The sequence below is a fragment of the Eptatretus burgeri genome, chromosome 2 (assembly GCF_056783735.1).
Source record: "Eptatretus burgeri isolate ZD-2024b chromosome 2, Ebu_testis_v1, whole genome shotgun sequence".
NCBI classification, from domain to species: domain Eukaryota; kingdom Metazoa; phylum Chordata; class Myxini; order Myxiniformes; family Myxinidae; genus Eptatretus; species Eptatretus burgeri.
This window is the reverse complement of record NC_140962.1, coordinates 85,171,710-85,182,278: the sequence shown is the minus strand read 5'-3', so window position 1 is coordinate 85,182,278 and position 10,569 is coordinate 85,171,710.

The window sequence follows — 10,569 nt, the reverse complement described above, 5'->3', positions numbered from 1 at the left end:
GATTTGAAAATTTTGTCAGATTTAACTAAAACAATGGAACTCAAGTTTATATGAACACTTACTTTCATTTATGACATTAACATTGTCTTGAATGTCAATTTGTACTTTTATTTTCATAAATTACGTGCTGCGATATTAAAAGAAAAAGGTAAATTACACCGCTAGGGAATGCATTGTCATGATTTACAAACATCGGTTCATAAGTAACTGCTGGCTTTGCAAGTGATTAGCGATGTATGAGGGGGATGGGTGGTCACTATCCTGCATACAGAGGGGGGTGGGTGGTTTTGAAACCCGGAAGTAGAGCGTACGTACTTAATGAACTGCCCCTATTCCAGTCTGGCACAGAGTTACTTTCGACCTCTGGCAGAGATGACTGGCACTCCCTCGTGTGGGTATTTTTTGGTTTTCGTTTCTCTTTACCCCTTTCTCCTTGTTTTGTATTATATATTGAGCGAGAAAGAGAAAAAAGAATAAACACGGTCGGTGGTGTTCGGGTGTTTTTTTCAGAACCTCCGAGTTTTGAAGCCTGTGTTCCATCTGACGTGTTTGCTAGTTTTAGCCAACGCTTTTTGGCTGCCTTAAACGATTCTTGGACCTCGTCCATATTATTTTATTTTTTTCCTCCACTTGCTCGCACCACTTGTGGTAGGTTTCTTTTGTTGATTTAAACTCTTTTCTTCTGTGAAAATTACTTTTAGCTTTGGCAAACGTTCGTTTGAATCATAGCATGTACGAGTCACTTACTCGTAAGCATGGGCTCGTGTGCGATCCCCCGAGGGAAGTAAAGGTTGAGGACGTGTTACTGGCAATCGGTAAAATCGTTGGTTTACATAACATCCATGCAGCCTCTCATATGAACAAGAAGGTCGTTGTGTTCGTTTCCGAGGTGCACGTGGTAACCTCCGTTGTGGAGCAAGGCCTTCTCGTACACCCCGACCTGTTTCTCTTTGTTTCCCGATTAGACACACCTGCGGTTAAGGTGAACGTGTCTAATGCTCCGCCTTTCATTCGGAATGATGATTTGTGTGCTCAATTGAGCAGTTCGGTACGACCGTATCAAAAATCACGATACGCTCAGGAAGTGGAGAATTTCAACACGTGATGACTTTTAAAATGGTACTTTACATGATATTGCCTGAAAACGAGCAAAATAGAACGGCCATGTGTATAGAATGTATGCCTCCACGGATGTCATGGCATGTTGTCATTGTGGAGCGTCCGGTCATGTGAAGAACTCCTGTCCCTTTTTGATGAGATTCTCAGAAAATCAAGGACAGGAGATTGTAGATCACCCCTCCCCACGTCATGGGGTGGGTGAAAGGGGAGAATCCTCTTCACCACCTGTTCGTGAGCGGGAAGCAACAGACCCCTCCCCCCCCTCACTAACTGGGGGGTGTGAAATGGTAGAACCCTCCCACCACACATTGGTGAGCAGGAAACAGTAGGTCCCTCCTCTCTACCTTCTAATGTACCAGAAGTGGTTGGTCCCTCTCCCTCCACTGTGCAGGACAATACTGATGACGACACGGAGGGGTTCGGTGACAGTGTCTCGTAAAAAAGGGCAAAAACATTCGTGTCCTGTCATCAATGAGACAAAGACAACACAAAGTAAGATACTCTTTGTGTCAGATGTGCCGAGCTTGCAAGATGCATCTCAAGGCCCTGTCACACCTTGACGATTTAGCCAGTGTATGCCGACGTATGAAAAATTTGTCTAAAACGCTGGCACACGTCGAATACGTTATGGGTAAGTTTTGTATACGTTAAGAGCATGCTGGCATACGTCGGAGTACGCTGGCATACGTCGTAGTACGCCGAGCTCGTCGACAAATTTTAACATGCTTGAAATTTTTCGACGTATGCCAGCGTATGACTCACACGTTCCGCATATGCTGGCCATAAGTTGTAGGCACGTTACGCGATTGTTGACACACGTTGACACACGTTACTTGTAAGTTACTCAAAAGTCGAAACATATCGACGTAATGTTTAGCATCAGTGTTCCAGACTCCATGGTTTTTTTTTAATTTTTTTTTATTTTTTTTTATTTCTTCGGTATGACGGTGATGTTGACACTTCAATTTCTAGTGCGGTTATAATATAATATAATTAATAGTCTGCCGCTCAACGATTTAAATCCTAACCACACTAGAAATCGAAGTGTCAACATCACCGTCATACCGAAGAAGAAAAAAAAAACAGGGAGTCTGGAACACTGATGCTAAACATTACCTCGGCGTGTTTCGACTTATGTGTAACTTACAAGTAACGTGTGTCGACGTGTGTCAACGATCGCGTAACGTGCCTACAACTTATGGTCAGCGTATGCGGAACGTGTGTCATACGCTGGCATACGTCTAAAAATTTTCAACATGCTGAAAATTTGTCGACGTACTCGGCATACTACGACGTATGCCAGCATGCTCCAGCGTGCTCTTAACGTATACAAAACTTACCCATAACATATTCGACGTGTGCCAGCGTATTCGGCAAATTTTTCATACGTCGGCATACGCTGGCTAAAACGTCAAGGTGGGACAACGGTTTGACACTTCGATGTCTAGTGCGGTTATGATTTGAATCGTCGAGCCGCAGCCTTTAAATAGGCTACGCCACATGATTGTCGGCGATACGCTGCCGCGCTATGCATAAGTTAGGCTATCGTTGGGCATAGGTTGTGAACGCTGACAACACGCTCAGCATTCGTTGATATAAGTTATCTATATGTTATCGAAACGTTCTGTGTACGTTACTAATACGTTATGCATACGTCCAGAACTGGAAAAAAAAACATCAATAGTTCAGTGCATGCCAGCATTTTACATACATTTTGATACCTTGCCATACGCTGGCTAAAACATCAAGGTGTGACAGGGCCTTCACATCGAAAATACCTCTTCGGGACTGGAAATTGACCTGGAACCGATTATAATTCTGAGTAAGTCATTTGCACCACTCGCTGAATTGCCTGAGTTGTACAAGTGTGATGTAGACATTGAGAACACTCGTGCCTCTCAGGAGGCTACAAGTGGGGATTCTGATACTTTTGGTCTCTGTAATGATAAGAAGGAATTTGTCACTGAGGTGTGCGCAGAGGTGTGTGGTTGTGATGACAAGGCAGATAAGCCAGAAAGCCCATCAGAGGAAATCTGCAGTCCCACCCTTGTGGAACAAAATGGAAGGGAGGGTAAGAAGGAAGCTGCATGTGATAGTGGGCAGCTAAAAGGGAATGAAAACAATATCGATGGTTCAAATTCTCTGGAGATTTGTACCTTAGAAATAAGTTTGGATCAGGAAGAGAATGGCAGGGATGATGAAGTTGACTTCGATGACACTTCTTCTACCCTGTCAGTTAGTGGGTGTTGTGCCTCAGAGGATGATGATGGAGACACCATGGTTACAGAAGATGAAATTATTAAATTCTTAAATGAAACCTTTAGGAAAAGGCAAGTGAGAATTCGGGATTTTTTTTCCCGAATCTCCATGCCTTTCTAAAAACTGCAAAAAATATGATTCACGAACCTCAGCAAGTCAGAATCTCAGAACCTCAATTCCAGCGGTTAAGGAAGTGTGCCATTAAGGCTGGAAAAGAACTCCAAGAGTAATAATAGTTGTAGTATTTTAAAAAAAGTAAATGAAGGAAGCATCCCTCAACATAAATGGAGGCCGCAGCTGTGAACGTCGCCTCGAGGTGTTGCAGATGTTTGAAAAAGGAAAAATCGATATTCTAATGTTACAAGAGACACACACCAAGCAATCTTGTGAGGATGAGTGGCACAGGATTTTTAAAGGTTGCCTTTTTTCTCCAGTGCCTTTGAGGATGCCAAGGCAGGTGTGGCAATTGTCACGCACCCGAGAATCCAACCCTCGGAGATTTCTTGTCGGGTGGTTTCTAAGGGCTTCTTAATTCTAATTTCTAAATCTTAATTTCTAAGGGCTTCTTAATTGCCGTGGAATTGATTGGCAGTAATCAAAAAATTTGTATTAATGTGTATTGCCCCAGCGACAATGCTGAAAGGATTCTATTCTTTCCAAAGTTAGCAGGTTTTTTTAAACACTGTTGGCTTGACTCATTTAATTTGTATGGGGGGAGATTATAGCTGCACACTCAACCCCCGACCGGAGAGGAATACTCCTGAGCCCCATCCACCCAGTGCAAGGTATTTGGCAAAACCATGTTTCCTTCACTCCACAGTTATGTTTAACATCACTTACGTTAACAGAAACTGTGATCCTGTCTTCCTCTCCACTTCCTCGTGTTGCTAAAAAGTGCCTGCACCACCTTTTTATAACAGTTGTGCTGTCATATGAAAATTTTATTTTCTTTACTTACTTTTATTTTTGGATTGCCGCTGAATTCCAAACATCATGTTGAATCTGCCCTTTTCAATTTTGTAATAGCTGAAGGGAAACGAGCAATTTATAAAACAAGGAAAGCTAAACATCTTGCAAACACTGATGCTGATTACAATGTTTTAACTGTTTTTAAGGCCCTTGCCGTGGCCAGATCGCATGCAGAATTTTATTTTCACCAAAATAAAAATAATCAAGATCTGTTTAAGCAGAAATGGTGCTTTGGAACTGGAAACACCCGCTCCCTGTGGCAGCCGTCAAGGGGGTCATGTTATTTTATTTATGCCGATTTTATTCCAAGGGGTCCCAGGATTACACACCCCAAAAATGGTTGCGATCGGTTCAGCCGTTTTTGCGGTACGTGGGAACAGACAGACAGACAGACAGACAGACAGACAGACAGACAGATAGACAGACGGTGAATCTAACTATAATCCCCCCCTTCCCTTCTCCCATCCCCCCAACAATGGAGGGGCCGTTCAAAACCCGTCATCGTGGGTGAGACATTTGTAGTGGGAAGGGACATCAGGACAAATGAATGAACAAAGGCAGGGGTTGGGGGGGGGGGGAGAAAGGTTAAAGCACTCTTTGGAAAACAGGACGACTAGTTGGTCCGCCAGCGAAGCGACAGGTAGGCTCTGCTTGTTCTTTCTATGAGGGGTGTAAATATGGAACTATAAATATGGGGGCTCGCTGGTCTGCTATTGCCAGTTCGGGAAGAAATTTGTCATTTGCTCAGTGTGCTGTCGACAACTCACATACTCTTCATAAAATACTCCGTGGGATCTTCAACCTTCCACCAACAACCAGTGCAGGCAGACAAGTCCTCCGTCTTAACCTCCTTTCAATGGAAGGCACGCACATTGATGCCTCTTCATGCAAATCACCACGGCAAAATTTCATCGTTCGGTCAAGATTCAAACCTAGAGTAGACAGGTCGAAGCTATCGTGTCAGCCCTCGTAGGCCTTTTACTCTTTTTTTCCCTTAAAATATGCAACACAGCTTAACCACTGTTGGTCATGCTTCCACATATATACTGTATATATACTGTATATATATATATATATATATATATATATATATATATGTGTGTGTGTGTGTGTGTGTGTGTGTGTGTATATATATATATATATGTGTGTGTGTGTGTGTGTGTGTGTGTGTGTGTGTGTGTGTGTGTGTGTGTGTGTGTGTATATATATGTGTGTGTGTGTGTGTGTGTGTGTGTGTGTATATATATGTGTGTGTGTGTGTGTGTGTGTGTGTGTGTGTGTGTGTATATATATATGTGTGTGTGTGTGTGTGTGTGTGTGTGTGTGTGTATATGTATATATATATATATATATATATATATATATATATATATATATATATATATATGTATATATGTGTGTGTATGTATATATATAGTCAGGCCAGATCAGATCTGTGACTTGCTACAGGTATCATGTAAACCTGTACTAACCTGTTCCATGGTCGGGTTGTCGGCGACTAAACCGTCTCCCCCACCAGGTTTCCTGGTGAGGAGGGTCCTTGGATATGGACACCCAGTAGGATTAAAAACAAAACCTGTTAAAGGACGGAGGAGCTCCTTGTGACCCAACGGCCATCCATATCTAGTGCCCAATTGTGTCTGCGGACGTCCTCCTGCAGTTGGTTTACTTCTTATTAGGAGGTTGGTGGCAGGATTTGCACTCCGGCCACCGTAAAACCCTTCATTCCGCAAAACATTCTTGAAGCATAAAAAAATCTGAAAACCCACTCCGTGGGAGAACCTCCTGTGCAGTTTCCCTTCGCAGGGCAGCTCACCGGACGACGGGATTGGGACAAAGCCTTTGGGACCACCAATCTTTGATGATAGGAGGGAAACCATGGGGTAACATTCCCGGGTCAGATTGCGGGAGAGTGTGTCGGGGTGGTGCTGAGATGTCGTCCACCAGACGGCGGTCTCCTTGGGTCGACCTGAGGCGGTCCCTTCGACAGGGTGCCTGGAATGTCCTATCCCAAAGAGAGGATGATCACCTGTCTCTGTTATCTGAGCTCAAGTGTTTGGACATCGGTATTGCAGCACAATCTGAGGTTCGGAGATCGGAGTGCGGCAAGATCATGGCGGGCGGTTGCACCTCCTATTGGTCTGGTCGCCCTGATGGTTGCCATGCCCAAAGAGTTGCTGTAGCTGTGTCCAAGAAGCTGACTCCAATGATAATTGAGGTAACACTGGTAAACGAGCGTATTATGAGATGAAGGATTCATCACTCCTTGGGTGTCATTTCCTTGGTCTCTGTATCTGCTCCGACTAAGGCGAGTGATCTCACCGTGAAGGATGCATTCTATGCCACGCTCGAGTCTGTGGTTGATCAGTGCCCCAGGCGAGATACACTTCTCGTCTTGGGGAATTTCAATGCATCGACTGGAACTGATGGGGATGGTTATGAGATGTGTGTTGGGCCCCATGGCTCTGGAACTGTGAACCAGAATAGCACTAAGTTCCGAGACTTTGCAAGAAGTCATGGACTTAGGGGGGCCGGTTCATGGTTTCAGCGCCCACAAGCTCATCGCTGGACTTGGTATTGCTGGACACACCAATGCTGGCGGTGTGGCAAAGGAGATTGACCATGTGCTCGTTGATGGTCGCTGGAGGATGATCCAGAACTGCAGGGTCTACAGGAGTGCTCAGTTCCTCAAGACTGACCACCGGCTTGTTGTAGCAACTCTTAAGTTGCACCTTAAATCCAGGCGAATGCTGCCATCCCAGCCTCAGCTGGATGTTGGCAAGCTCAAGGACTAGAGGGTAGCTGAGGAGTTTGGGTGCTTTCGGAGATCCTGAAGAGTTGTGGAGTGCCTTCAAGACCATCATCCTTGATGTTGCCGGTGGATGTCTTGGAACTCATTGTAGGGTTCCATCGTAGGAAGAATTTTGTCCCTCAAAGGACACTGGATACCATTGACCAGAGTCGCAGGGCCAGGCTGAATGGCAGAGCTGAGCTGTTCAGGGAGCCGAGGTATAAAACTGTACGTGTGCTAAGTGTGGACAAGGAGGCCTATGTGCGAGGAATCTCTGAGGGGGTAGAGCATCACCTGTGGACAAGTGATTCACGTCCTGCTTACAGGGGAATTCGCGCATTGTGTTCATCCAAGCCCATCCCTCGGTGTACTGCAGTTATAGCAGAGAGTGGTAGGCTCTTGACAGAGCAGTCCGAAGGCCCGCTGGTCGGTTACTTTGAGTGGTTGTACCAGGCTGATCCACCAGCTGTCGAGTTGGACGTCAGGGTGTTACAATCACTATTGCTGACCCTTCAATCAACTGTGGTTCAACTTCGTTTGTGGAAACACAGGCTGCGGTGAACCGGTTGCAATGGGGTAAAGCTCCAGGGATCTGTGGCATCCATGCTGAACTTCTCAAGGCTGGTGGAAATGCTGCACTCATCTGATTGTGCTCTGCCTGGAACACAGGCATCATCCCAACTGACTGGAAGAGGGGCCTTGTTCTTCCTCTCTGGAAAGGGAAGGGTGATCGCCAAGACTGAACCACTACCGAGGGGTGACGCTGCTCTCAGTGCCGGGCAAGGTCTTTGCTCGGATAATTATTGATGGGGTTCACCACCATCTGCTTGAGCACCAGCGTCCAGAGCAGTCAGGCTTTACACCAAAGAGGTCAACGATTGACCGTATCCTTGCTCTTCGGGTCCTCACCGAACGCAGAAGAGAGTTTCGGCAGGGGCTGCTTGCAGCCTATGTTGATCTCTGTAAAGCGTTTGATTCAGTGAATCGGGATGCCCTCTGGAGGATTTTTTTTCTTCGTGAAGTGCTACCAAAATTGATCAATCTGATGTCTGAACTCCACTCTGTTACTGAGAGTGCTGTGAGATGTGGTGGTACCATCTCTGACTTATTTCCAATTGTTACTGGAGTTCACCAGGAGTGTGTACTGGCCCCCACACTTTTCAGCACTTGTATGGACTGGATTCTGGGGAGGATGTCAGAAAGATCAAGCTGCGGTGCATCATTTGGGAATGTCAAGATCTCTGACTTTGTTTTTGCAGATGATGCAATCATATTTGCGGAGGCTTTAGATATCCTTTTGGGGGCCTTCAAGGTGCTGAGTGAGGAGTCGGAGCCACTGGGATTATGGGTTTCCTGGGTCAAAACTAAGATCCAGGCTTTCAATGACATCTTGCATGCTGCTGTCCTGTCTGTGCCTGCTTGTGGTGAGGATGCTGAGGTCATGGAGAGATTCACTTACCTTGGCAGTGATATTCATGTCTCTGCTGGCTGTGAGTCAGAGGTCAATAGACGTCTGGGTTGGGCCTGGGGAGTCATGGATTCACTGGATAATGGGGTGTGGCGCTGCCGGTACCTGTGCGGGAGGACGAAAGTCCGAGTTTTCAGGTCCTTGCTGCTTCCAGTCTTGCTCTATGGATGTGAGACTTGGACTCTGACCAAGGATCTAAGACGGAGACTTAATTCCTTTGGTTCCAGGTCTTTTCGGAGAATGCTTGGTTATCGCTGGTTGGATTTTGCGTCCAACGAGCGGTTGCTGAGAGAGACTCAAATGAGATTTGTTACATGCACAGTCCGTGAGCGTCAGCTGCGGCTGAATGGACATGTGGCTCGTTTTCCTGACGCTGATCCTGCTCACCCGATTCTCTCAGCGAGGGAGTCTCGTGAGTGGAGGAGGCCAATGGGCCGACCACGTGCCTCGTGGTTGCAGCAGGTTGATCGGCATCTCAAGGAGATGGGGATGGGCCAGGCATCTGCCTGGGGGATGGCCAGATGGAGGCCCCTGGAGTACCGGCGGAAAGTGGACGCAGCGACGCGCTGCTCTGGTGCATGCTCCCACACCTGACCTGATATATATATATATATATATATATATATATATATATATATATATATATATATATATATTGTTGTGAATTTGCACCCCGCCGGCGTGCGAACGACCGCGTGTAACCAATAGCGGCCGCTTCGCCCACCGAACATGCAATTCAGTCGTGACCCTCCTGGAACTACCGCCAAGGAGCTAGTCACGGGTGGGGGTTTAACCTCACCACAACTCAGTCCGCATTCTACCCGCGTGAAATAGGGTCCGATCGCCGAATGGTCGATTTACCTAAGTACCCGCGTGGATAGCATACCAAGGAGTTGTACCACACCACAGGTCGTCTCGGGACACGAACCGCTTAAGCGGCTCGTTCCGTGCTACAGGGATAACCGAGCGGAGTTATCGTCGACCTTGATGGTTCAGATTATTTACCGGGCGTTTTAAACCCACCACCAATCCCTTACGTGATGCAAGGTGGAGATTCAATAAAAAGAAAAGACGAAGCAAAACGGGGAACAACGGACAAGCACATTTATTCTGCGCCACACAGCAGCACGGAAGGCACGTGTATTTCAGTCAAGCAAGAAAACACAATAAAAGCAAGCGAAGAGACACAGGCAGATCTACAACCGAATAATGCAATTCACACGGCAACACTTATAACAGTTCTACTTCACCAGACTGGCGCCACACACAAACGTTTACACAGAACCCAAAAGAAATGGAAGTCGCGACTTCCCTTAGCGCGTCGTCCAGCCCTTGGCGACCGTAACTCCGAGTCCCTCCAGTGTGGTCCACTGGGCTCGTGCCCTGCGCCTGCACGTGTCATCCGCCCGACAGGAACGAACGAACAGAACCTCCGACCAGGAACAATCACCACAACTCTTGACAATTCCCCTTCAGGGACAAGGGAACAGGGACAAGGGAACCAACGTTTTCGTCGACCTTTACGCCCACGCCTTTTGTAGGGTGGGGCTCTGCCCTTTGCCCCACCCCGTTTCTGGCTCCACCTCCCTTCTGGAAGCTTCCCAAAAAGGGGTGTGCTCTCTCGTTCCCCCCTCCCCGCACCGTGCGTGGGACAAGGAAAGTCAGTTTTGGCTCGGGGCCAGGGAATTATTCCCCCAAAATCAGGCCCCCACCTTTTTTCACCTTTGACCTCTGGTTCAAATCGCACCTCTCCCATGCCAAAGCGCAGGAAAAGCAGGAGGGAAAATCTGGCGGGAGATATTTAAGCGAGAGTTTTGGGCGGGAGATGCCCCTTCGCACCCTTGTTGCTGCTGCCACTCCACTCCTTTCATCCGTCCCGCTGAGATCGTGACCGCACGGTGCTCGTTGAATGGCGAGTGGCGAAGATGGTGGTCGCGTAGTTGTGGAAAGTGGCGTCGTGGTG